The sequence below is a fragment of the Mesocricetus auratus genome, unplaced genomic scaffold (genome assembly GCF_017639785.1).
Source record: "Mesocricetus auratus isolate SY011 unplaced genomic scaffold, BCM_Maur_2.0 Super-Scaffold_100007, whole genome shotgun sequence".
In the NCBI taxonomy this organism is placed as follows: domain Eukaryota; kingdom Metazoa; phylum Chordata; class Mammalia; order Rodentia; family Cricetidae; genus Mesocricetus; species Mesocricetus auratus.
This window is the reverse complement of record NW_024429191.1, coordinates 80,743,394-80,767,269: the sequence shown is the minus strand read 5'-3', so window position 1 is coordinate 80,767,269 and position 23,876 is coordinate 80,743,394. Positions and strand designations below refer to the sequence as shown.

Sequence of the window (23,876 nt, the reverse complement as noted above, 5' to 3'; positions counted from 1 at the left end):
GGGACCAACTGTTAGAAGCTCGCTGAATGAATAAACGAACCCACAAGTGGAAAGACCAGGACCAACTCCACAGGCCTCAAGCACAGATGCACAGACGTGCACCACCTTCCCATCTCACTCCTCCTGTGCTGAAGTCCTCCCCACCCCCCACAAAAGCCAAAGGGCCACCCCACTCATGCTGATGATCTGCACTCTAGCTGTCTGCTTATGTTCTGTACAGTGGCCCTGTGCTTTCAGAAGGACTCCGGGTAGCCGAGGCTGTCCTTTTAAGGTTGCACAGGATGAGGGAGCAGAGTGGGGCCGCAGGAGCAGTCCAGGGTGGCCAGCAAGGCAAGGCTCTGGCGGAGGGCCGGGTGGGCTATCCTGTTTGTACTAACAGGCTGGGGTGGGAGGGTGAGGGAGTAAAAGTCCCCCCTGTAAGTGACCCAGATAAAGATCAAAGCGGTGGGGACAGATGAGTGCTCCCACAGGCAACTGGCTTCTCCAGTCTCCACTCCTCACTTAAGCTCTAGGGAATGCTTCCAAGTATCCAACGTGTTAACATGGGAATGCACAAGCATATTAATGCTATTTGACTTTGGGTACATAATTTCTCCTTCCTCCCTTCCTCCCTCTTCCCTTCCTTATTTCCTTCCTTCCCTCTTTCTCATATTTTCTCCTTCCCTTTCTCCCTCCCTCCATCCCCCCCCTTTTTTTTGGACAGGGTTTCATATCCCCAGTAAACCTTGAATTATCTATGTAGTCAAAGATGAATTTGAACTTCTGACCATCTTCCCCTTCCAAATGCTAGAACTGCAGACACCTGCTCCACACTTGTTTTTATGCCATGCTGAGGGTGGAAACCAGGGCTTCCTGAGTTCTACCCAAGCTTTCTACAAGTGAGCCCCCGCACCCCCGCGCACCTGTTCCCACCTTCTCCCAATCCTAATCTCTCCTTGTTTTCTGTGCTGGGAACTGAACCCGTGGCCTCATATGTGTTAGGCCACAACTGAACCACTGAACTAATATCCCAGCCTGTTCTTTTACATTTCCGAGGTTTACTTCTTTCCCCCACTTACGTTTTTTAAAGATGTATTTATTTACACTTTATGTGTGTGAATGCTTTGCTTACGTGTATGTATATGCACCATGTATGTGCCTGGTGTCCGTGGAGGCCAGAAGAGGGTGTTGGATCTTGTGGAACTGGAATTACCGATGGGTGTGAGTCACCATGTGGGTGCTGGGAACTGAACCCAGGTCCTCTGGGAGAGTAGCAAGTGCTCTTAACCACTGGGCCATCTCTCCAGTTCCTTTCCTGGCACTTATAAGGAGGAGGGGGCTGATGTAATTATCTCTAAGGTCTCTCTGGTTCTTCTAGGCCCTTTCTCCCTTTGTCTTCTTAGTGGCCTGGACCCTGCACAGCTGTAATAATCACCTGCTTATATTAAGTGTGACTGTGGCCTGGTACCTGTTCTTAGCTGCTTGAGCTATCAGCATAGAACAACCAGTATTCTGAACGAGGTTGGAAAGTCTTAGGTTTTGTGTGTGTATGTGTGTGTGGCTTCTTTTTAACCTTCTTCCTCTTATGCATAAAGTGGCAACAATTATTGTCTTATTTGTCACTCAGAGTTGTAGCATGAACGATGGATTCAAGAAGAGTTTCGCCACCTGTAAATGTCACTAAGGAATTATGTATGACAAGCCCCCACATTAGGTGCTGAGTGACTTTCTGGCTTTGTGTCCATCCTTCCTGAATCTCCACAGGCTTTTCAGTTTTTCTCTTAATGGACTTTACCCCAGTGCTGCAGAGAGCTTGAGGCAGCCAGGAGTTCCCCATTACTCCATAAAGGCCACCACCTAAGTGCTTCAACTTTGTCCTCACCCTGCCCCCCCTATAAGTCAACAGAATGGGTAGGTGGGGGCTGGGGGGGGGGGAAACAAAGGAGCTGTTAGCAGGTAAGAGCAAGTCACCACCAATAAAACCCAATCAATGCAGCCCTTTTTAAGTTGGTTGGATCAGTGACCCAGAAAATAGCTCCCCTGCAGCAGAGGAAATGATAGTCAATAAACCGAGCCGTCAATGGGAAAAATCTATTAAAGGGAGTGAGATAGCAGGAGACCTCTGGTGTTAACTGAGACCCTTTGGAACAGAGCCATGGAGCCAAGAGCCTTCGTTAACCCTCTCCACTCAAGGCCCAGAGTCACCTCTGTCGCAGTGCAGATGCCCGCCCGAGTATGCAGCTTCTGGTTCGCTCAGGTGGCATTGGAGGAGTGTGCTCTGTGGGATTGTGTGTGTGTGTGTGTGTGTGTGTGTGTGTGTGTGTGTGTGTGTTGTTTACATGGTCAAATGAACATTTTGGTGGGGGAGTGTTCCTCTCAGGGGGCCAGTAAGTGTGTGTGATATCTGCCTGGGATGCTTCGGAGAGATGATCCCTTATGGCCAACCTGGGAAAGCATCTGGGCTCTCTTGAGCTTCAGAAGTAGCTTAATTGGTGGAGTGTCTGACCGGTGTGAAAGAGGCCCTGGGTTCAGCCCCAGTACAGCAGAGAACTTGGGTTGATCGTGCAAACCAGCAAACTCAGGAGGTGGCGGCAGGGAGAGGCTCCGGCTCTGGGCTATACAGTGAATCAGAGGCCAGTTTGGGTCCCATGAGATGCTGTGTCAAAAAACGAAATGAATATAGAGGTCTCTATTCTCTCATTTATATACGAAATGAATATAGAGGTTTCTATTCTCTCATTTACAGCAGCTATCCTGACTGGGGCGTTGGGAGGCAGGGGGCATGCCTCACCCCATGCCAGGTGGCTGATGCCACCTTGACAGTTAGTGGGACTTTCTTCTTCTGGTATTGACAAAGAAGGAAAGCGACTCCCAAGAAACTGGTCTTTCTCTCAGTGTACACTTTCAGCTCTCTGCCACCTAGTGAGGTGGGGACCAGCGACACTATGATAGGCTAACAGGTTTCTTGAGAAAGCTGTGTTGAACCTAGAAGGACTTGGACGAGAAAACAGTTCTCATCATCCGGTCCCAGGAAAGCCACAGGGCGCACCCTAGCCCTCATGCCACTTCTTTTGTTGTCACCACCAAAGCCAAGTCAGAAGGGTTGCACCTGCATGTGCATCTGCAAAGTGTGTCCCCAGAGCTGGGGATGCTGTTGCAGAATGTTCCCTTTATATTGGCTGAGCCTCATCTTCAGTTAAGGCCACCTGGCCATGCTGATGTGTCACAGGTCAGTGCTAAGGTGTGTCAAAGGCAGCATGTTGATGCATAGTTGGGGTGACTCAGAGAGGGACAGCCTTTGGGCCAAGGGCTGCAGGGGACAAGACCTTGTCTGCTGTGGCTGTGTTCTTTGCCACTGCATAGATCCTTTGGGGCTTAGTTTTGTTCTTGTGTGCCTTGCAATACGGTTCTTACTGCTTTACATTCCCCTTTGGGAAAGGGATAGCTTTCTAGGACCATAGTACTGTCACCCCCATGTCAGGATCATAGTACTATGTCACTCCCATGTCGGTGAACCACAGGATGGCTGTTGGCAGCTTCCTGGTCCGGGGGGACATTACCAGGGCCCATGGATGGGTGTTTATTCTGCGAGTGGCTAAAGAGTGCATAAGAATATGATGATGATATTCTTATCCCTTCTCCCTATCCAATTAAGTGTCATGCAGTCTAGGCCGGCGTAGAATTCACTGTATAGTCAAGTAACCTTAAATTCCTGATCTTCCTGCATCCACCTACCAAGTACTGTGTTGATAGGTGTGTGCTGCCACACCATGCTTACGATGAGTTTACAGATGTGACAATCACTGATGATTTCCACAAACTAGGGGAAGGTCCTCATTGCAACTCTCCTTCCTTTTCTTAGGTGAACACTTGCATTATTTGTGGGGTTCCAGCTGCTGCCATTCAGGGGAGTGGCCACATTTAGTGGGAAAGGAATTATGAAAGACATCCTTGGTATTCATGGAGGTAAGTCATAAGCAACTTTAAAATACGATTTTTAGAGCTGAGTTCATCTTGTTTCTTTGTCAAGAAGGGAAATGCTTTCCTGAGAATATGAGACTCAGACGGCAACTGTCTTCATTGGCCAGCTCAGGTTGGAGCAGCTTCTAGACTGGAGAGGCAGGGCTTCCCATCCCTATTAGAGGAGTGAGTGGACACGCAGACGTGTGAGTTGAGTTTTTGGTTTTTGTGAGTCACAGGCTAATGCCTTTTAGAGGATCTGGTGGTTTCTCTGGCATTTCAGAGAACATCCAGAAAGTATCCAGGATGTGCCCCAAGTCTGCCGGACAATCCCAGAATCCCCAGTGAGGCTCCACCCACTCCTCTCTTTTTTGTCACCTTCAGCTCAGTGACCTCTCTCAACTCAAAAGGCTTGTGAAGATGGAGTCCTACACAGCTGAGAAAAATGAACTACTCATTCCTAGGGGAGCAGTGTCAGGAAAGACTGAGTTTTTCCTCAGAACCACCAGCCAGCTCCCAAATAACCACACAGAGACGTATTATCAGTTATAAATGCTTGACTGATGGCTTATGCTTGTTACTAACTAGCTCTTGCACATGGTACCCTTTTCAGCACTCAATGTTTATCTTGCCTCTCTCTGTGTCTCCTGGCAACTGCACCTTCTTCTATCCCATGCTCTCTTTTTGTCCTCAAGTCCCACCTAACCTTTTCCTGCCCAGCTATTGGCCAGTCAGCTCTCTGTTAGCCAGTGAGAGTGACACATATCCATAGTGTACTAAAAGATTGTTCCACACCAAAAGATTTTTCAGTTTCAGGGTAATCTCAACACTTTAGCTGTGTGGCTCTGGACAAGTCACTTCACTTGCATGAGCATTAGTTTTGTTTGTAAAATGAGGGCCAATAATGTTTTTATCAGGATCTCTAGGACCAAACTTGACAAGATATGCCCAGTAGAGCATGTTTAGCACCATAACTAGTGCGTACTAGGGACCTGGAAGTAGGTAAAATCTTGGGGCTGGGGAGATGGTTTTGTTAGTAGCATGCTTGATATGCAAACATGAAGACCTGAGTTTGATCCCCAGTGTCCATGTAAAAATTTTGGATGCAGTCTGGTGGTGCTTGCCTTTAATCCCAGCACTCAGCAGGCAGAGACAGAAGGATCTCTGTGAGTTTGAGGCCAGCCTGGTCTACAGAGGGAGTTCTAGGACAGCCAGGGCTCTGCAGAGAAATTCTGTTAGGATGTGTGTTTGCACCTGTAACCCCAGCACCAGGGAGGTGGAGAAAGGAGGATCCTTGGAGCTCACTGGCTAGACAGCCTAGCCCAATCAGTGAGCTCTAAGCTCAGTGAGAGACTCTGTCTCAAAAAAAAAACCAAGGTGGACAGCTCTTATAGAGTGATACCTGGGCACACATACATGTGCAACCCACACATAAAAAAGATAGGATTTTTAGAATTACATATTTATATCTACATATTTATCATTCATCCATCCATCTATTTCTGTGTAGGGGGAGGGAAAGGGGAGGAATGCATATGCCACTGTATTCATGTGGAGGTCAGAGGACAATTTGCAAGAGTCAGGTCACTCCTACTATGTGGGTGTCCCTTAGCTAGAATTCAAATTGCCATATTTGGCTATAAGTGTCTTTACCCAAACTGAGTCATCTTGCTAGTCCAAAAGACAGGATTCTATATGTTATAATGGACACCCTATGCAGTAAACCGGCAGCGATTTCTTTGGGGGTGTGGTGTGGTGCTGGGAGTGCAATGAACCCAGGGCCCAGGGCCTCAGGCATACAAGGTCACCCCCTTTCCTCTGAGCCACACCCAGTCAAAGAGAGTGCTTTCAAACAAAACAAACCTCAAGGCTGGAGAGGTTGTTCAGTGGTTGGTGTATACTGCACTCGCAGAGGACATGAATACAGCTCCTAAGGCCTCTCCCTCCCTGCCTTTGGGAAACTCATTAGCTACTCATCTCCATTTCCAAGGGATCTGATGCTCTCGTCTCTCCAGTCACCCGCATGCACGTGCACATACCCCCCACCACATAATTAAGATAAAATAAAAACCTGATATTATTATTAACAAGAAGAACGATAATAAACACCTAGAGCCTTTCTGCTGACGTCTGCTGTCGCTCAAAAGTGAGTGCCCTGACTACCAGCCCACAAGTCTCCACTGGAGTTGAGTGTTGCTGCCACCAGGTGGCAGTGTTGGCAAGCACACTGCAACGCTCGCTGCGGCCAGGCCCTAATAGGAAGAATTTTACTCTGGTTTAAACTTTTATTTAGAATGTAGATACCCCACAGACCACCTAATTCAATGTGTCCTTACCTCAGGAGACGGAGGCCCAGAGAGGGGAAGTACTTGGCCCAAGATCACAGCTCTCTGCCAGCATCGCAGGCCGTTGCACCTCCATCTTCTGGTTGGGGGCAGGGCGAGGCACGTGGGACCCCCCCCTCAAAAGCTCATCTGACTACCTGAGGAAAGCGTCCCCAGAGTCCACAAAACCTGAACCGAAAGTCCCGTGTCTCCATTATGGGTTATTCGTCATCTGGTGTCAAGAGGCTATGAGAAACCATTATGCTCCCTCAACCTCAAGGGCTCCCCTCTCCCCCTCCCTCCCTCTCCCCCTCCCTCCCTCCCTCCCTCCCTCCCTCCCTCCCTCCCTCCCTCCCTCTCCCCCTCCCTCCCTCCCTCCCTCCCTCCCTCCCTCCCTCCCCTATCCAGTGCATCCTTTTGCCTTCATCTCGAAATTCGAGAGTTACAGGCAAGTACTACTAAACCTGACTTAGGCAGTGCTGGAGAACAAACCCAGGGCTTCCACCAGGCTGTGGAACACTCTACCAAACTCAGCCACATCCCCATTCTCAGTCTTTGTGAGACAGAGTTTCACTGTACACCTTAGACTGGCTGGAATTCACCATGTAGACCAGGTGGCCCCAAAGCCACAGCAATTGCCTAGCCTCAGACTTCATAGTGCTCGTGTGACACGCGGGCCGCTACACCGCTGGTGTTCTAAGACAAGGGTCTGTTGTTCTTTCGTAGGACGGGTGACAGGACCCCTGTCTTGCAGTACTTGTTAGAAGGTTCTTGGGCCTGTGAGATACCTCAGACGGTAAAGGTGCTTGCTGCAAAGCTTGAAGGACCTACATAACGGGAGGAGAGAATCGGCTCCCACAAGATGTTCTGTGACCTCTGCTACTTCATTGGGGACATGCATACTCCATACACAGAATAAATTAGAATGCATTTTAAAAAAAGGCTCTGTGTGCAATTTGGCGCGCTAACCTTTCTTTACCCTCACTGGTCACAATGGGAGGTGATTATACTTAGCTTAGCTGAGACCACTGGGGTCCAGAGAGGGAAGCAGCCGAGTCTTTGCTCTTTGGGAGCTGATCGGATTGGAAGGGAGAAGACTGAGGCGGCCCACCTCCGTGGTCTGTAACCTCTGATGGGTCCTTTGTCCTCCCTGGGAGAGTAGTGCAGAACCGCATGCTGTTCTGCGCAGGCTCTGAGCCTCCTCGCCCGCTCCCCCACTGCAGATCCCCATGAGTTCCTCTCCAGAGCATTCACTGAGTAGGTTGCTAGTGGAAATGTGGTTTTCAAATTTGGGAAATCTCCATTAAGTCCTTTTATTTAAGGAGGATGTCATTATCACGCCTCCCCGAGGACTATTACGGTTCTATTAGGCAAGGCCGCAGACTTCCTAGGTACTGTCTGGGGTCTGATTCCTGGGCAGGAAAATACGAGACAGGAAGAAGGGGGGGTTGCGCAGGGAGTGGGAGAGAGAAAACGGGATGCTGAGCGGGCAGGAGGGAGGAGAGGAGAGGGATGAAGAATCGGAGAGTGCAAGAGAGAGCCTGAAAGGCACGAGGCAGAGCGCGCCCCCTAGTGGTGGAGAGGGAGGATAGGGAGCCCTGGCCACGTGGCCACTTGAACCACTTTAAAGTTCAAAATTTAACTGGACTGAAAGGTGCCTGGATTCTGCCCTCTGCATAGTCAAGGAGGGGACACAGGGGAGTCCCCGTGCCCTCCAGCTGCTGCCCACCCTCGGAGTCTAGGAAGGGCCTTCAGTATGGCCAGCGACAAAGGAAGAGTTAACTAGGGAAGGCAGTTCTGCAAACCTGGCCTGGGCTCAGGCTGCTGGTCTTCCTGGCACTCTGAGATATCATTTGCCCTCCTCTTGGAGCTTCTGGGTGAGAGCCAGGAGAGCTTGGCCCTTCCCTCTGCCCTGTGCTGTGGGCCCTTGACACCTCGTAGGTGAACCGAGAGACAGGGAAATGGTCCCTTTGAATCCTCATCTGGTCTCTTCCTGTACTCAGAACTAAGTCATATGGTTTGAGTTGCTCTTAGCAAAGCTTGGTGACCCTGGATGTCTTCAGGGCATCCTACTGAGGACCCCTACCCCCAGCCCACCCCAAGCCACCTCCTGGGTAGAGTTTAGGCAGGGTCAGGAGCCGCATGGCAAGCAGCTGACAGTGGTTTGGCTAAGTGGGAAAGAGGAAAATATATGTTCCTCTAGGGACCTGTGTGTTAGGGGTTACCAGCCAAGGCTGGAAGCATTCACCTCCAGGCAGGAAGGCTGCTGCTCAGAGTAGAACAAACATCCTGACTGGGCAATCCCCTGCTTGTGGGTGATCCCTGGTCTCCTTAGGGTTGCCTTGGATCCTGAGGCCAAGACAACCCCCTTCCTATCCTCCTTATCCTGTGAGAGCTAGCCCTGGGGTGCCTCTGCCTTAGAGCTCCTGTGCAGAAGTGATTAATGAGGCGGGGATAAAACCTTTCTTCCCCAGCTGTGTCAACAAGCCCCTGTGGCCTTTCAGGCTGCAGGGATGGGGAAGCAGGCCCAGTTCCCTAGGCCTGTTCTCTCTTTACCCGGGCTCCCTCAGAGACCAGGAGAGGCTGACGGTGACAATGATGACAATGATGATTATGATTTTATGATGCCCACAACACTTGATGTTTTCTGAGAGTGCCGAGAGGGGAGGAAGGGAAATCCCCCCCCTTTTTTTTCTCAGCTGCATGAACCACAGGATATGACAGAGCTGTCTTTGGTTGACAAGGAACAACGGGTACCCGATGCCACCTTCTCTGCAAAGCCTTTCCTGATGGTACCTGGTGGGCCTCGTATACTGCACCGTTCCTCTCGAAGGCCCTGCCAGCTGTGGGCACGTGAGAGAAGGCTGTCTATTGTCATCACTGCCCCTTAGCAGAGAAGCCTGTGTGGTTTTTTTTGAATCGTTCATTTTTTTTTAAGTGTTGTGTGGGTGCCAAGGACTGAACTCAGGGGCTTGCATACGTTAGGCATGTGGTCTGTTGATGAGCTCTTTCCAGGTCTTTTTTTTTTTTTTTTTTTTTTTTTTTTGGTTTTTACGAGACAGGGTTTCTCTGTATTGTTTCGGAGGTTATCGGTCCAGCCCTGCCTCGAACTCACAGAGATCCGACTGCCTCTGCCTCCCGAGTGCTGGGATTAAAGGCGTGCGCCACCACCGCCCGGCTCCAGGTCTTTTTTTAAGCAGCGGTCTTTCCCACATCCCAGTCTTAGAGTGGCCTCGCTCCCGGCTTAGCCTGCTGTTATGAAAGGAACAAATGCCCGATAGACCTAGAATGGTTTGTGGTGCGAGAGCTTTGGTTCATGATGGTTGTGACTCAGACATTCCTGGAACCACACGCCTTGCCTGTTCTCTCAGCATGTCTTTGTGGTGTTTCTAGGGTCTTCCACAGAAGGCGTCTGATGGAGATGATGATGGGCCAAGCCTTTGGGTTGAGGGTAGGTTGGGAGCAGGAAGCCAGATGTCATTACATGACATTTATTTTATCTTGTCCAGATTGGTTTGGCACTAATTATGTAGTCTGGGCTGGCCTCAAACTCATGTTGATCTTCCTGTCTCAGTTTTTCAAGTGCTGGAATTATAGGCACGAGCTACCGTGTATGGCGATATTTAAAATTAAGCTCATTAGTTTTGCAGGAAGCTGCACTTAAGACTTTTTACTCAGCTTCTCCTCATCATAACCTGTACAACCAGGTACTTTGTGCAAAACTGAGAACTTTACGCCACTAATATATTGTGATGGTTAGCTTAAAGTGTCAAGGCGACATAGCCCAGACTTGCCTGCGAAGGGAGGCTCAGTGAGGGACTGTCTAGATGAGGTTGGCTGTGAACATGCCTCCCCCTACCTTTAAAAAACAAAAACTGGGTTAATTGATGTCAGAAGATGCAGCCTGAACGTAGGCTGCACCATGCTCGGGGGTGGGGGGTGGGGTGGGGGGGTGTTGACGTAGGCTGCACCATGCCCGGGGGGTGGAGTAGGCTGCACCATGCCCGGGGGTTGACGTAGGCTGCACCATGCCGGGGGGGTTGACGTAGGCTGCACCATGCCCGGGGGGTGGAGTAGGCTGCACCATGCCCGGGTGGGGGGTTGACGTAGGCTGCACCATGCCGGGGGGTTGACGTAGGCTGCACCATGCCGGGGGAGGTGGAGTAGGCTGCGCCATGCCCGGGGGGTGGTGGAGTAGGCTGCACCATGCACGGGGGTGGGGGTGGGGTGGGGTGTTGATGTAGGCTACGCCATGCCCGGGGGTGGAGTAGGCTGCACCATGCACGGGGGGGTGGAGTAGGCTGCACCATGCCCGGGGGTGTTGACGTAGGCTGCACCATGCCCGGGGGGTTGACGTAGGCTGCACCATGCCCGGGGGGGTGGTGGAGTAGGCTGCACCATGCTCGGGGGTGGGGGTGGGGTGGGGGGTGTTGATGTAGGCTACGCCATGCCGGGGGGTGGAGTAGGCTGCACCATGCCCGGGGGGTTTGACGTAGGCTGCACCATGCCGGGGGGGGGGTGGAGTAGGCTGCACCATGCCCGGGGGGGGTGGAGTAGGCTGCACCATGCCCGGGGGGGGTGTTGACGTAGGCTGCACCATGCCGGGGGGGGGGGTTTGACGTAGGCTGCACCATGCCGGGGGGGGGTGGAGTAGGCTGCACCATGCCCGGGTGGGGGGTTGACGTAGGCTGCACCATGCCGGGGGTTGACGTAGGCTGCGCCATGCCGGGGGGGGGGTTTGACGTAGGCTGCACCATGCCCGGGGGGGTTGGGCAGTAGGTTTGGGTAACCAGCTGGCTGAGGACAAGAAGCAAGCATGCTCTCCGCTCTTGATTGCAGATGTGGGATGTGACCGCTGGCTGCTTCCGGTCCCCCCTGCTCTTGATTGCAGATGTGGGATGTGACCGCTGGCTGCTTCCGGTCCCCCCTGCTTTGGTGTGTTATCTGCTTCCCGTTCCTGCTGCCTTGACTTCCCCACCTTAGTGGACGGTAACACGGATTTGTGAGCAAAAGTAAACCTCCATCCTCTAAATTTGTCTTTCACCAGTGTATTTTACTACAGCGACAGAAATGAAGCTAGAACGGAAGGCTTCCATTAGGTTTCACCAGTGTCCCATGAATGGCCTTTTGTTGATTTATTTATTTTATTTGAGACAAAGTTTCACCCTGTGGCCTAGGCTGGTCTTGAACTCTTGGAGATCATCCTGCCTCAGCCTCCTAAGTACTGGAATTAAAGGCTTGGATTACCACACCCATTTTTTTGTTTGTTTTGAGGCTGGATTTTGCTGTGTAGTGTATCCCAAACTGCCCTTCCTTAAACTTACCAGACTCCTGGACGCTGGGCTTACAGTGAATGGAGCTACACCAGGGTTTAATCAACATGATTTTAAAATGGTGCTTTACTTAACAATTGACACACAGGGCTGAGGTGTAGCTCGGGGGCAGAGCCCTTGCTTGGCATCCATTGATTTGGTTCCCAATGCCACAAAAAGAAAAAGAAAGTAAATTATGGTAGCATTGTTTAATGCTAAGTAATTTGAGTTATTTCAGTGTAAGGGTAAAATGTTTATGAAGGCGAATATTCCGGCTAAATATTGTCCCCATGGTTATGTCTCGTTGCTTCTCCTACTTTCTTGCATACTACCATAGGATCTGTGTGGAGAGTGAAACACTGCTTTTCTTTTAAAGGTTTGGGGTTTTTTTGTTTTTGTTTTTTGTTTGCTTTTTGAGACAGGGTTTCTCTGTATTGTTTTAGAACCTGTCCTGGAACTCATTCTGTAGACTAGGCTGGCCTCGATCTCACAGAGATCTGCCTGCCTCTGCCTCCCGAGTGTGTAATGCATGTGTGTCTGTGTGTAGGTACGTGAATGTGGATGCAATACAGATAGAGATCAGAAGAGGGCATCAGATCCTCCTGGCGCCTTGTATGGGTCCTGGGAACTGAACCCTGTAAGAGCAGCAAGTTCTCTTAACTGCTGAGCCGTCTCTACTGCCCTTGAAACATCCTTTTGAAAGGACACTCTCAAGTTATACTTTGCTGTACTGAGTAGGGCCTGAATCCAGGGCCTTGCATTTGTATGGTAAGCACTCAAGCTCATACCTGGACATCTCCACTGTTTATTTATTCATTTATTTATTTTTGCATGTTGTTTGTTTTGAGATGAAGTTTTACCATATAGCCCTGGCAACCTGGAACTCACTGTGTAGTCCAAACTGACCTGGAGCTTGCAGAGATCCTGCTGTCATTACCTTCCCCAGTGCTGAGACTACAGTTATGGACCACAATACCCTCACCCTGAGATCATCCTCTACATCCATTACCATCTGTTGACTGCTGATTTGAGCAAGGAGAAGTGATTGCTGGGCCAGCTGAGGGTTGAGGAAGGCAGAGGGAGAATTGGAAAGGGATGAACACCCTGGGCTCTCTGGTCCACTGATCATAGCCAGTTTCCTGCCTCCTTGGTTACCATCTTCCACGGGTGCCTCTGTCTGCAGCATCACAGTGTCACAGTTGCTCTTGGTCTTGCTTGCTCTTCTGGCCCACTGAAATAATTAGAATGAAAAATTCAATTATAATGCCACCGGATGCTCTGTTAATAAGAGAGGTGAGGGTTCCAGCCTGCTGTAAGGAAGACAGGACCTTCCTGCAGAGTTAAGTCTTTGGCAGCCCGAAGTGCTGGGGGAGGAAGAAGCAGGCGTTCAGGTGGGCCAAGGAGTCAGTTAAGGTCGCTGCTCTTTTGCCTCTCCATAGACGACTCTCCTTCTGTTCTGCAGGTCTCAGCCGATGTCCACGGATGTCATCTTCCACCCCTGCTGATTTCTAATTCTCTCTGCTTCAAGAGGTAGGCCGGCTGGGGGCTGGTGGGCCGGCAAGAGGATGTGGGAGGTGAGGCGTTTGGAGTTTGGCCTTGGAATCACTTTTGGAAGGCAAGGCAGTGACTCCCGGGAGAGTGCTCTGCAGGCTGTCTGTCCATCTGGGCAGGGGCAGGGCAGTCAGACTGGGAAGGCAGGGAGAAGGCTGCTGAGACTGGAGAGGCTCTTGAGCACCCCCTACCCCCCACCCCCCACTACCCACCCCCCACCCCCCACTACCCACCCCCCACCCTCCACCCCCCACCCCTGCACTGAGGACACTGAGGCGATGGCCTGAGAGTAGAGGTCCATGGCCACCCTCAGACTTCCAAGTCTGTGTCTCTCCAGGCGTCACACTTGCTTCAGGAAGATGTCTGGTACTGAAATGGGGGGATGGGAGCCTTTAAGTGCAGGAGAGGCTTCTTAGCCACAGGTGGACTCGTACTCAAGACTCGGGGTGCTGGAAGCTCATGGGCACACTAAACTCCCACCGAGTCACTGGCTCCAGGTTCTGGTCTCTCGAAAACAGAGGAGGAATTTCATGGACAGCGGCAGTGGGAGAATGGATTCAGGCCAGGTTTTCTTGGAGGATCGTAGGTAGGAGCTTTTTTTTTTTTAAGATTTTATTTATTATGAATACAACATCCTGCCTCTATGTATGTCTGCAAGCCAGGAAAGGACACCAGATCTCATTACAGAAGGTTGTGAGCCACCATGTGGTTGCTGGGAATTGAACTCATGACCTCTGGAAGAGCAAGCAGTACTCTTAACCTCTGAGCCATCTCTCCAGCCCCCGTAGGTGAGAGCTTAAGATGAAGAAAGAGAGAGCGCCTGTGTGACAGAAGCGGTCCTAGAAGTAGAGCACCGCCAAGCTGCTGGGCCAGGAGGTTTTTGTCTCTCAAAAATCTCACTACATTTGTTTATCTACTCATTGGGGTGTGTGCCGCAGCACACACGCGGGAGCCAGGGCACAACTTGCGGGATTTGGTTCTTTCCTTGTACTGTGTGGACCCCAGGGATCAACTCAGGTGGTTGGGCTTAGCAGCCCGGTGCCCTTACTCGATGAACGGTTTTGCCACCCAAGTCCCAGGGCTTTTTATAGGGCTTATGGGAGAAACTGAGATGATTCCTGGGTCACGGTGGGTCAGTCAGTCCTGTCAATATCCATAAGGTACCTAGGTGCCTCCCAGTTTCAGTCACATCTTCTAGAGCGGTGGTTCTCAACCTTCCTAACACTCCAGCCCTTTAATACAGTTCCTCGAGTTGTACTGGCCCCAAACGTGGAATTATTTTCATTGCTACTCCATAACTGCAATTTTGCTACTGTTATGGATTATAACGCAAATATCTGTGCTTTCTGGTAGTTTTAGGTGACCCCTGTGAAAGAGCCCTTCGATCCCCAGAAAGGGTTGCAACCCACAGGTTGAGAACCACTGTTCTAGTGCAACTTCCGGTCACAAACACAGAATCACACACAGACATAGACACACAGGAACACACACACACACACACACACACACACACGCACGCACGCGTGCGCACGTGGGAATCCACAGAACACACGGACACACACATGTAAACACCTACACACCTACACACACATACACACATACATACACACATACATACATACATACACACATACATACACACACACATGCATACACCTGCTCTCTCCGACCCGTGCAATGCCACTTCTCCCTCCTCCTTAGAATGTCCTGAGGGAGCTGTCTACACGCATGGCCTCTACTTCCTTGTTCACATGGGTTCCTCAACCCTACACCAGTATTCCATGGAAAAGGCTGTGGCAGTTCATGCTGTTTTTCTGCTGCTACCTTGGAATATCACAGACTGGGTGATTTATAAAGAATAAAGGCTTGTTCTGGAGAGCTAGTTTGGTTATAAAGTGATCGTTGCCCAAACATGAGGACTTGACTTGGATGCCCCAGAACCAAGAAGTGGCATGCACTTTTAATAGAAGCACTGGGGAGTCCCGGCCAGGTGGATCGGATGCCTGGACTCAGTGGCCTGCCAGCCCAGCCTAGTCCATGAGCTATAGAACAGCGAGAGACGCTGTCTGAAAAAACAAGGTGACCGTTGTCCTCCTAGGGACTGCACCCAAGTTGACCTCTGGCCTCCACACGCATGTGCAAACTAGTAGACATGCATATGTACATGCCATAAAGATTAAAAAAAGAATAAAGGCTTATTCAGCTCCTAGTTCTTGGGGCAGGAATGGAAAGAAGGACAATTCAGGAGACAGAGCTAAACAGGCTTTTAATTTAATTTAATTTTTTTTTTTTTTTGGTTTTTCGAGACAGGGTTTCTCTGTATTGTTTTGGAGGCTATCCTGGAACTCACTGTGTAGACCAGGCTGGCCTCGAACTCACAGAGCTCCGCCGGCATCTGCCTCCCAAGTGCTGGGATTAAAGGCCTGCACCACCAACGCCCGGCTTAATTTAATTTTTTAACAAATTCTTTTTAAAAATTGAAAAACTTTAAAACATTATTTTTATTAACTTTGAAATCTTGCATGTATGTATGTGTTCCATGTGCATTCTAGAGGCTAGAAGAGGGTGTTGGAGCTCCTGGAACTGCAGTCATGGACTGTTGTGAACCTCCATGTAGGCATCTGAACCGAACTCAAGTCTTCTGGAAGAGCAGCCAGTACTCTTAACCACTGGTCTCTCCCCCTCCGCCCCCTCATTTCTTTTCTAATTTGTGTATTTGTGTATACATAAGTTCAGGTACCTGCAGAGGCCAGAAAACAATGTTAGCTCCCCTGGAGTTGGAGTTACAGGCTGTTGTAACATCCACGCTCAAGATAAGCCCATTAATCACGAATGAGCTCAATGCTCATGAAGACCTTGGCCTTCAGAACCTCATCATCCCTTAGATCCCCCCACATCTCCTGTGTCATTTCTTAATACCGCACATTGGGATTGAATCCCAACACGATTTAATAGAAATGCAGATTTTGGCCGGTGTTGAAATTCCTTTAGCTAAACTCGCCTGCTGCAGCCAGCCAGCTCCAAGCTGCAGTTGGCTGGCTCTTGTCTTCATGCCTTTCTGTCTGCCACGTGGACTCTTCTCCTCCAGTGTGTCAGTTCTCCTGGTCTCCTAGCTACTCTCCTTCTATTCTTTCTTCTCCTGGTCTTCCTGGCTAGCCCTCAACGATGCTCGGTTCTGTTTAGTTATTAAATGCATTCTTTTTACTTATTTATTTTTCAATTTATGTGGATGGGTGTGTTTTTCTGTGAGCATATGCCATGTGTATACAGGTGCTCACAGAGGCTAGAAGAAGGTCATCAAATCTCCAGGAGTTGGAGTAACAGGCAGTTGTGAGCCACCTAATGCAGACATCTGGAAGTGGGTGTCTTGGGTCCTCTTCAAGAGCAGTTTATGCTCTTAATCACGGAGGCCTCTCCAGCCCCGATGCTCATTTCCTGCACCCATCCTCTGTGGCCACTCACCTTGAGCTCTTCTCATACTTTCTACCCAGGCAGCTCATGGACCCATGGACCCTCTGCCCACATCCTCTGCCCTCACCGCCCAGGATCAGTCTGAGCATGCCCCAGTCCCTGAGTCCTGAGCCCATCATTTCTCAACTGGTCATGTTGCTTGAGCGATCTTTCACACACCCTAGAGCCACAAGTCTACGGTCGAGCACACGCTCTGCTCTCAGTTTCCCCTCCTCACACTTGCTTAAACACATGACATGCACATTCACACAAAAGCACACTCTTACCACAGTGCACACTTGCCCAGATCTCAAAACTGCGGCTTGGTCTAAACTCCTCCATTTTTTTTTTTTTTGCCCTCCAGCTCTATACTCACCAGCCTGTGTGGCTTCCGGGTGTGAATGCCTTTGACTGTCACCCCTGTCCCGTGTGCCTTCCACTAATGCCTTGATTCAGCCTTTATAATTTCTCCTTTCATTAGTGAAATATCCCAGTGGGATTTTCTACCTCCAGACCCTTCCCATTGGCAGTTTCTCCTCTCTGTGATTGCTTTTTTTCCCCTTCTTCCTAAAAATAGATCAAGGGACTGGTGAGATGACTCGGTGGGTGTCCTGGTTAATTTTTTATCAACCTGGTGCAAGCTGGAGTCATGTGGGAAGTGGGAACCTCAATTGAGAAAGTCTTCCCGCCAGACTGGCCTGTGGGGCATTTTCTTGATTGACTATTGATGTGGGACGCTCTCTCTGGGCAGTGCCACCCCCGGGGACGGTGGTTCCCGAGTTTTATAAGAGTGTAAGCCAAGCAAGCTAGGAGAAGCAAGCCACGAAGGAACACTCCTCCACAGCCTCTGCTTTGATTTCGGCCTCCAGGTTCCTGCCTTGATTCCCGGCCCGACTCCCTTTGATAATGACCTGTGTTGTGGAACTGTGAGCTGAGACAAGTCCTTTCCTTCCCAGGCTGCTTTTGGCCATGGTGTTCCGTTACAGCAGCAGAAACCCCAAGGCAGTGGGTAGAGGCGTTTACTGCTAAACTGGACCACCTGAGTTCTATCTCTGGGACCCGCTGGATAGAAGGAAAATTCAGACTCTTTGTTGTTTGTTTGTTTTTCTGAGACAGGGTTTCTCCACGTAGGCCTGACTGTCCTAGAACTTACTCTGTAGACCAGGTTGGCCTTGAACTCAGAGATCCACTAGCCCCTGCTTCCTGAGTGCTGAGATTAAAGGCGAGTGCCACCATCACCAGATGAGTACTGACTCTTGAAAGTTGTCCTCTGACTTCCATGCATACACAGTGACACATGCATACCCACATAACAAATAAAATGCAACCTAAAACTGGATCGAAACCTGTCACTTTGTGCCTAGAAGCTTCCAGACCCTTTCTCCCCACTGCCAACAGAATGAAGTCCAAGTTTTTATCTCATAGTATATAGAAGCCATTCACAGTCTAAGCCAAATTACACGCTGTTCAGTCTCTTGGCCTCTGGTCACCACTATCTCTCACACTTGGCTATAGCACACACAGGTTCTTGTCTGAAGAGCGCTGGTAAATCTGCCTTCCACGGCTTTGCTTGTGTGGAAATCAAGGCCCTGCTTGGCAAAATTCTCCCCTGACCAGCAGCTAAATGGCTGAGGTCTATAAATCCCCACATTTCCTCCTTGCTGAGTAGTGTCTAGCACTCTGCATTGTGTCACCTTTCCCTGCCTATCTCACAATATCGTATGATAAATATCTTTAAATTTTTATTTCATTTTATGTGTATGAGTATTTTGCCTGTCTTTGTCTGTGTGCCATGTGTGTGCCCGGTGCACTTGGAGGCCAGATGAGGGCATAGGATCCCCTGGAACTGGAGTTATAGGCAGTTGTGAGCTGCCGTGTGAATTCTGGGAACTGGACCCAGGTTCTCTGGAGGAGGAGCCACTGCTCTTAACCACTGAGCCACCTTTACAGCCCCCAGATTATATATTTTGAGACCAAAGATCACATCTGACTTGACCAGTGGCTTGGTTGTGTTTGGCATGAATAGGTGGCCTTTTTTTTGTTTTTTGTTTTTTGAGACAGGGTTTCTCTGTATTGTTTTGGAGGCTGTCCTGGAACTTGCTCGGTAGACCAGGCTGGTCTCGAACTCACAGAGATTCACCTGCCTCTGCCTCCCGAGTGCTGGGATTAAAGGTGTGAGCCACCAACGCCTGGCAAAGGTTTAAAAAGGTGGCCTTTTAAAATAATAAATATAGTGGGTACTTATTATCCACTGAAATAGAAACAATCAATGAGTAAATGATTGCATTCTTGTCTCATTTTGTTGACCAAAGGCAACTTAGGGGAGAGAAGGTTTCTTTTATCTCACGGTTACAGGTGACAGTCTATCATTGCAAGGAAGTCACAGTGGCAGGCAGCTGGCCATGTCACATCTATAGACAAGAGCACAGAGAAACAAATGCACACCACTTATTTGCACGCAGCTTGGAGGGGGTTGGTTTATGAGACAGGGTTTCTCTGTGTAGCTTTGGAGCCTGTCCTGGAATTCACTCTGTGGACCAGGCTGGCCTTGAACTCACAGAGATTCACCTGCATTTGCCTCTCAGGCACTGGGATTAAAGGTGTGCCACTACTGCCCAGCAGCTTCTGTACTCTTACACAATTCAGGATCCCCTGCCTAGGGAATGGTGCTACCCAGTGTGGGCTGGGTCTTCACACATCGATTAACTTAATTAAGACAGTCTTCCACAAAAATGTCCACAGGCCAAGCCAATGTAGACATTCCCTCATTGAGACTCTCATCAACCTGTGTTATGTCAGGTTGATAATTAAAGCTAACATACCAGAGTGATTACTATCCCTGGGTCTAGGTTTTTGTTTGTTTGTTTGTTTGTTTGTTTTTTAAACCTTGGGGATAAGCTACAGTCTTGGGAATACGGGTCTCATGTTGTGTCTATCTGCTTGCCCTAGGAAAGTCTGGCATGTGGTACCCACTCTTTTTGGAGGGCTGGTTGTGCTAAGGTCCTGGGTTTGGGCAACTTTGTTTTTTATGAACTGAAAAGCATCAAACGTTACTCTTTCCATTTACAGGGAAAGCGACTGAGTTTAGGAATAACACTTCCCAGGTGCACAGGGACATGAGATAGCTCTCTGTGAGGAGCTGTTGACCACAGAGGCTTGGTGATTTCCAGCTGAATTAGAATGTGAACAGTTTCTGTGGAAGATCGGTCTTTCACTGGGGTTTGACGTCCAGGAAAATGCTTTTTGCACAGCTTTGGTATTGGGTGAGGGTGCAAAGGGTCTAAAAATGTAAGGTACATCAAAATTCTTTTAAAAATAAATATAAATAAAATTAAGGGGTGGAGTCGCAGTTGTGTGGTCAAGCCTGCCTAGAGTGATTTAAGCCTTGAATTCAAGAACTAGCACCACCAAAAGGGGGGAGGAGGAAGAGGAAGAGGAAAAGATGAGGGGAAATAGAGGAGGAAAAATATATGGAAGAGGGGAGTAAAAGGAGAGCTGGAGGAAGAGGAAATGGAAGAGGAGGAGGTGGGGGAAGGGTGAGATGAGGAGGATAAGGAACAGGGAAGAAGAGAGAGCGAGGGGGGAGAGAAAAGGACAATTGTTTATGGGTCAATTGCCTGTTTGTTAAAATAAAGTTTTATTGAGACCAAGTACTAAGCTTGATTGGGCAGAGGGACTGGGCAGTGTATATGGGGCAAGGCTAAATCTTCTTTTTCTTCAAAATTTTGATGTTTTCTCCATTGTGGGATTTTTGTCTGTCTTACTAAGCTTTTGAGACAGGGTTTCTGTAACTCAGGCCAACCTCTACCTTCCAAGGCCTGGGATTGCAGACATGCCAGGTTCCTTTTGGATTTTTGTGTTAGTTCTGAGTTTTCAAAATTTACAATGGATAGTGTATAGCTTGGATTCTGAGTATGAGGCGAGATACTCCTTACATTGAGTGTCTGGACACCAGTGGCTCATTGGTGTCTCAGAGCCTCTGCTCAGTGTATTAGAAAACTTGAGTCCCAGAATGGGCATGGGCAATCCTTCACCAAGTCCCTGGAGCTGACTGGTTAGCTAGGCTGGATGGCCAGGATATCCCAGAGGTCCTTCAGGCTCTACAGCTCCGGCACTAGGATTTCAGGTGTGCACCACCATGCCGAACTTTTTAGCAAGTGCTGGGGATCTGTTGCAGGAACTCATTCAGCTAACAGCCTTTGGGGTACCGGTCCATTAAGACATGGTCTCAGGTGCTATGTGTGGACCGGTAAGAGGGAGAAGAAGCGTATTCTCCCCCCACCTCTCTCTCTCTCCCTCCCTCCTCCCCCCCCCATCTGGTGCCCCGGGCAGAAGACCTCAGTGGTTCTCTACTTGATTTGTCATTCGTGAGTGACTCCCAAATAAATATCTGATATCCCTTTATTTGGGCTCTAGTGTACTCTCTTATCATTTTCCTTTATAGGGATCTTAACTTGGGTCCTCATGGTTGCTTGGCAAATACTTTACTGACTGAGTCATCTCCCCAACTCCTGTTGGTTATTTATTTATGCATTTTGAGGTCAGAATTTGCTATGTAGCCCAGGGTGGCCTTAAATTTGTGATTCCCTTGCTTAGCACCCTGAGTGCTGGATCTATGGTACACACTACCACGCCCAGGTCCAGGACTGGGACACTGGGTGTCTTCCAGACTGTCTCCTCCTGTTCTCCCTGCCCAGCTCAGCAGCTCCCCTACTACCTCTCCTGACTGGTCCTCACCTCCAGCCCTACCCTTTGCACCCCAGCTTCCACAATGGCATCCAGGGCACCTGCACATCCTGTCCTGTTTCTTAACTAAACTTTCCGGTGCCTTCTGCACAAACTTCCTGTTGCCTGAATTTACATCAACTTTTTTTGACCAAACTTGAATCAGGACCCTTTGGGACTGCCTTTTGACCAAACCTTGACTTTGTCTTTGTCTTTGAACGATGTATGTATGTATGTATGTATGCATGTATGTATGTATATGGAGAGAGAGAGACAGAGAGAGTTTTCTGCTGGGTGACTTTAGCAAAATCCCCCACTCTTGACTGATTGCTGGTGGGATTCCCTCCTCCCCCAGGCATCAGGCATCTCATCACCCTGGCTTGCTTCAACAGGAATCCCACTGGCCTTGATGCTTCCGCTCACTAATTTTCTACCCACGGACTCTGCCCCGTTATTTGGCTATCAGTCTTCACCATCCTTGTTGTGTTCAGAGTTGAGCCCGATCTCTCTTCACTATTGCCAGAGCCCACGGTAGTAGCCCCAGCTTCCTTACCATCTTGTCACTTTTCACTTTGAGATAAAGTCTCACTATGTAGCTCAGGCTAGCCTTGAACTCTCAAACTTCTTGCCCTAGCTTTTCATCTTTAATAATAGCCATGAATAATTCTTTCTTTCTTTTCTTCTCCCCAAAACTGTATTTATTAGTTATTGGTGTTTTGTCTGTATGTGTATCTGTTGAGGGTGTTGGATTTTGGAGTTACAGACAGTTGTGAGCTGCCATGTAGGTGCTGGGAGCTGAACCCAGATCCTCTGGAAGAGCAGTCGGTGCTCCTAACTGCTGAGCCATCTCTCTAGGCCCTCTTCCTTTTAAAAGATATTCATTTATTTTTATTTTGTATGTACCATGTGTGTGCAATGCCTGAAGAGGCCCAAAGAGGGCGTCAGATTCTCTGAGACTGCAATTACAGATGTCTTTGAGCTGCCATGTGGGTTCTGGGAACCAAACCTGGGGCCTCTGAAAGAGCAGTCGGCACCCTTAACCACTGAGCCATCTCTTAAGCTCAGTAATTCTCTTCTTTTTAAAAACAGAACAAATAGCCTGCCCGAGAAAGCCTAGCCCTCCAGTCCTCTGCAGTCTCATCAGACGCCCCATGGTGTGGGTGTATGGACACCCCTTCTCTTTCCCGGTTCTCTCCTCCTTCCTTGGTTGTGACCCCCCCAACTTGCCTCTCAGTTTAGACGTTAGTTTGTTTATTTGGTGTTCGTCTGTGTTTGTACGTGTGTGTCTATGCAGCTCTGAGGGTAGAACTCAGGTCATCAGTCTTGGCCGCAAGCACTCTCACCAAGTAAGTCATCTCCCTCACCCTCACCTGCCTTTTGAAGTAGTTTCAGTCTTCTCTGTTCCTGTCCCCCCTCCCCACCTCAGTGTCCCACCTTACTTCTGTGCTCTGTGAGCTCCTTGAGCACAGGTCATGCCCTAATTATATTGTCTGCTCTATTCCCACACCCTCTGTACAGGGCCTCGCGCGACGTAGGCATAAACGAATATGTGAATGGATGGCACAGACACCACAGAAGAAGAAAAATCTTTTCCTCATTGCTTTTCAGCCAGATCTGAGGCAGAATTCCGACCCCTGACCTGGATCCAGCGCTCAGAACCTCAGGGTTTGGAGGTCGAGGATCCTGGTGCCCCTAGCCCAAGGAGGACAATAAAGGCCACCTCTGGAGAGATGGTCATTCCAACGGAGGAAATTAAAACAAAATTGAATTAACTATTCCTCTTATTGAACCCTGCTTCTTGAGTGTGCTAAGTGTCCGATTAAACAAACAACCCCAAAAGATAGATTCGCTCCCCTATCGTTTTTCATAGTAAGAGAAAAAAAAAACAAAGATGTTGATTTAAGATACAGCCCAGAGCTGGGGGCTTTGGGGAAAACCTGGTGAAGGCTCATGTAGTTTGGGGTCGGAGGTCACAAGAGCAGCTGCTGCCTGGGGATCAAGCTCAAGGTTCTGGAGAGATGGAAAAACCTGGCCAGCGCTTCCTCCGCGGGCCCCTGAGCTGCTAACAGGAGCCAGCTGAGGGAACACAAACAGAGGCGCTGTGACCGGCACAGATCCCAGCTTCCTCTGAAATTTCCAGCCTCATTTTTCCTGTCGGATTCCAGACAGATGAAACTTTCCTGGCCCTGGCCTGTTCCTGGCAGCATCTCTCCTTTGAATCACCATAAATCAGGTCTGGGGGTGAGCAATGGGCTTTTCCTGATTGACAAGCTGCTGCCTTGGTAAAACGGGTCTCTGCTTCCTAGGCTAATAAAATAGCTGGGGAGTGGTGCTTGACTAAGTCGTCGTTGTCCCCCATTCTCTGCCCCCCCCCCCCCCGAACCTTCAGGTATCCTTCGTATTTTAAAGTTTTGAATCTGTCTATGATTATTATTTCACGGAGAAGGGCCGAGTATATACAGATATGGGCCTTTGGGGGGCTCTGGTGGTCGTAAGCAACACCATTGTGTTTGAGGGATCACATAGGGGGCCTGTGCATTCCTTAAAGCCTCCATCATCCATGAGTCCCCAATTA

At 49.4% G+C, this 23,876-nt stretch overlaps 1 long non-coding RNA gene across 1 annotated transcript; it reads left to right on the top strand.

Annotated features, from left to right (window-relative positions):
- The first annotated feature begins 11,094 nt into the window (after nucleotides 1-11,094).
- On the top strand, nucleotides 11,095-23,129 carry LOC121141191. Its single transcript, XR_005878078.1, has 4 exons — nucleotides 11,095-11,275; nucleotides 12,123-12,343; nucleotides 13,038-13,105; nucleotides 22,820-23,129. It is a non-coding gene; the product is annotated as an uncharacterized LOC121141191 (long non-coding RNA).
- The last annotated feature ends 747 nt before the right edge of the window (nucleotides 23,130-23,876 follow it).